The sequence below is a fragment of the Chrysochloris asiatica genome, unplaced genomic scaffold, assembly GCF_000296735.1.
Source record: "Chrysochloris asiatica unplaced genomic scaffold, ChrAsi1.0 scaffold00092, whole genome shotgun sequence".
Taxonomy (NCBI): domain Eukaryota; kingdom Metazoa; phylum Chordata; class Mammalia; order Afrosoricida; family Chrysochloridae; genus Chrysochloris; species Chrysochloris asiatica.
Window position 1 is genome coordinate 11,955,225 of NW_006408610.1, and position 4,216 is coordinate 11,959,440.

A 4,216-nucleotide genomic window follows, 5' to 3' on the forward strand; every position below is an offset into this window, starting at 1 on the left:
TCCGCCCGGAGCTCCAGGATGTTCATTCCAGCACCGGTGTCCAAATCGGCACCGGCCTTGAAGGAAGAATTGACAAATGGTCATTGAGACTGTTCACCTAGGAGAGAACTTCACCCAGCAAGCCACACAACCCGCAGTCTTAGCAACTGAAGTAACTCAGCCCCGCTCTTCTGACGTCTTCTTCTCGCGCCGGAGAAAGGCCTTTTTCCAGGCTATTCATTTTTAAAAGACTTATCTTCTTCCCTTGGAGAGGCTGGTGGATTTGGAGTGCTGACCATGCAATTAGCAGTCCAACACATAACCCACTGCACTCCCAGAGCTCCTTCATTGTTCCTATTGCAGGTGAATATTGACATTTGTATTCAAGCTCACTAATTCGGCCTTCCATTGATTCAATTCTACTTCTTTGTCCTTTCAATGTATTGTTTCTGAAGTTTTAGTATTAATCATCTGGCTTCCTAATTGCTGTTTTGCATGGTTTCCAATTTTTCAATTATTTTGTCAGTTTGTTTTTGCAATTTTTTTCCTGAATTCCTCTAAAGTTTTATCTGTGTTTTCCTTGATTTCATCTGTAATTTTCTCCATCATTTTCATAATCCACTGAAGGCATCTAAATATTATTCTTTTAGATTCCATATCAAGTCGTTCGATTCCATTTCTGGTATTGTATTTTCTGACTCTGTATTTTGGTCACTTGTTTGAAACACTCTGTCTTATCTCTTCATGGAAGTTGAAATGGTCTGTTTTCTCTGAGACATTGTGGCAGTTCTGTGTTTATACTTGATGACTAGCATATTGGTGTGTTCTGAGGCACACACTACCTGTCTCCTGGTAGACGTGTTAGACACTGGAAGCATGGATGGAGCTCTCTGTTCACTATTTGTGTAGCATAGTTCAGGGTGGACGCAGGTGCCCCCAGAAGCAAGGATGGTACTCCCACTGCCTGATCCAGGCAGAGCAGAGGCTGCACAGGACGGCATGCCACTGGCTGCCCCCAGCTACCAAGCAGGAGTGGGGAACAGGAGAGCACTACATTCCCACTTGCTGCCAACCTCAAGCCATGTCCTATGCCTCCACATCACTGTATTGACAGCTGCCTACAAAAGCTCAAGATGGCCTCGCCGCTCCATGCCATCTGGAAGTCTGCCTGTTTTTCCTGTCCCTCACTACTCCTTTTCCGCTTCCTCTTCCAGTCAGCACTCAATCTACCTCTCTTTCTTATCCTCTGAAGCTCAGTGTTCCAGGATCAGCATCTGTCTCTGTTTCACTTGGTCTCCATGTCATTGTTGCAGATCTGCTAAGCGTGTCTGCCTACTCCGCCATCTTGCCCGAGAAATCCCTCTGTTCCTAGTCACTTCATCAGCCCTGACAGAACTGGTGTTAAGTTCTGCATTAAAGGGCAAGCAGGAGTTGTCTGTAAGAGGGATGTTCATTAATTCAGGGACCGCCTGTACTTCTGTTTTCAGATGACGTGATCTTATATGTAAAAAGTCCTAAAGAATCCACACACACACAAAAAAAACTATTAGAGCCAATAAACAAATTCAGCAATGTTGCAGGATATAAAATCAATACACAAAAATCAGTTGTATTTCTATACATCAAGAATGAGCATGTTGTTGTTATTCTTAAGCATCATCAAGTCAGTTCAATAATCAACATACTGAAAAGGAAATCAAGTAAACAAATTAATATACTGACTGCAAAGTCAGCAGTTCAAACCCACCAACACTCCTTGAAAACCCTATATAAGGTCACTGTGTCGAAGCCAACTTGATAGCACTTAACAACAGCAAGCAGTCAAAAGACTAAAACATTTAGGAGTAAATTTAGCCAAGAATGTGAAAACTTTGTATACTGTATACTGAAACCTACAAAACACTGCTGGAAGAAATTAAAGAAGACCTAAATAAATGAAAGACATCCTTTCATGTGCTCATGGATTGAAGACTAAATATCATGAAAATACTACTCCTCCTCAGAGTGATGTGCAGATTCACTGCTCTCTACGGAAATCCCAATGACGGTTTCCATTGACATTAAAGAAACCATCTTAAAATGCGTATATAATTCTAAGGTATCCAGAATAGGCAAAACAATCCTAAAAAGGAACAATGTAGCTCATACTGCCCAATTTCAAAATTGTACTTGTACTGCAAAAATATAGCAATAAAAAAGGTGTTCTGTTGGCAGTAGGGTAGACATATGTTGTTGTTGAGTTTCTACCTCATTGTAACCCTACATAGGGTTTCCAAGGAGTAGCTGTCCAGTGCTTATCCTACAATGCCACACCAGGACTCCAGGACACATATACAGATGAATGGAACAGAATAGAGAGCCAAGAAATAAGCCTTCACATATAAGGTCAATTGATTTTTGACAAGGGTGCCAAGACTATTTAATGGAGAAAAGACAATCTTTCCAGCAAATGGTGGTAGAAAAACAAAACAGAGAAAATGAGGAAGTGGGAGAGAGAAAGCAAGCAGGTATCACATTCAGAATCTGAGATCAGTGTCAGGAAAGCATTAAAATTTTTCTTGCAGTGTTTTTCTGAATTTGTTGTTGTTGTTGTTAAGTACCGTAGAGTCAGTTCCAACTCATAGCAACCTGTGTAGGGTTTCCAAGGAGCAGCTGGTGAGCTTGAACTGCCCACCTTGGGTTTCACACCGAACTTGCTGTCCAGTGCATTAACCCACAGTGCCACACCTGGACTCCATTTTTCTGAATACTAATTAAATATTCACTGCTCATCATTCTTAGCACGTTTGTTTTAAATTATATTAAAGGCACAGTAAAGCTTTTCATGTCAAACAAAACACGCGCAGTGAAATAAGGTCCCCTGTGTAATTAACAGGCCTGTTTCATAAAGGCTGGGTGTAATTTTTACTAATTATTATGAAGATTTTCATTTGTAAACATTTTGCTTATATGATATTTTAAATAATTTGACTTATGTCAAGACCTTAGTCAAAAGAAATTTTCAACTCAAGTAACGTTCATTGGGAAAACACAGTGATAAGGAACTGAGTTGCCTTATTTCAAGACTTCACCCTTCATGGTCTCTAGGGAAGGAACGTCATAGCAGGAAGACCTGGGTGTTTAATCATCTGTGAAGCAGTAATGACATTACCCATAGAGTAGTGGGGTAAGGACAGTAGGCTGCAAGAAATACTAGTTCTGTGTGTGCCTTAGCCTGATACATCTGACAAATGCCTATTGACCAACTGGGTAACTGAGAACTGCCTCTGGTTCATTGTCTAGCTAGGAAAAGAGACCCTGGTTTGTCTACTGAGTCCATTTAGAATTATGATTTGTCCATTGTTCACTGGGAGATCCTGTAGCCAAACAAATGAATAGTTAATTTAAAGTCAGGCAAGTAGGACTTTTTTGCTTTGGGTGGAAATTTAATTCCCAGACAAACCATACATTATGTATAGACTGCTTTGACCCGATTCTGCTCTTGGCACAAAGAGATTATGAGAAGGAGAGAAAGGATGAGAGACAGGGACGGGGCTGAGTGATCCAGTTTACAGTTTCCTTCTCACATTGGAGAGATGTAGCACCTCTGGGCTATAGGATTCAAACACTCAGCTTGACTCATCTTCAAGATGATATTGCTGTGCTGGCCACTGTAGAGCCCAGAAGGTCATCTTTCTGAGTTTCTAGTACAAGACAGAGCATCTGAAATTTTTAAGAGTAAAAATCTGCTAAAATGGCACAGCTATTTTGGAAAAGTTTACATTTTCTTACAAAGTTGAACATATATTTATCATGTCATCTAGCAATCTAACTCCTAGGTTATTAACCCAAGAGAAATTAAAGCATCTGTCCACCCAAAACTTGTACAAGAATGTTCCTACTGAGACCTCTCACTTACTGCTCTCAAAACCTACTACAGAGCCACATTAGTCAAAGCAGCCTGGTACTGGTACAATGAAAGATACATAGATCAGTGGAAGAGAATGGAGACTCCGGAAGTAAATCCATCCATCTACCATCAGCTGATCTTCAACAAAGAGCCAGAATGCCTTAGAAAGGAAAGAGACTGTATCTTTAACAAATGGTGAGGGCCAAACTGGGAGACAATTTGCAGAAGAAGTCAACATGGATAAAAGACCTAACTGTGAAACCTAGGACTATGAAGATCATCAATGAAAAAGTAGGGACACACTTAGGGACTCTGATACATGGTAGGGACAAAGTAGGGACAAACTTA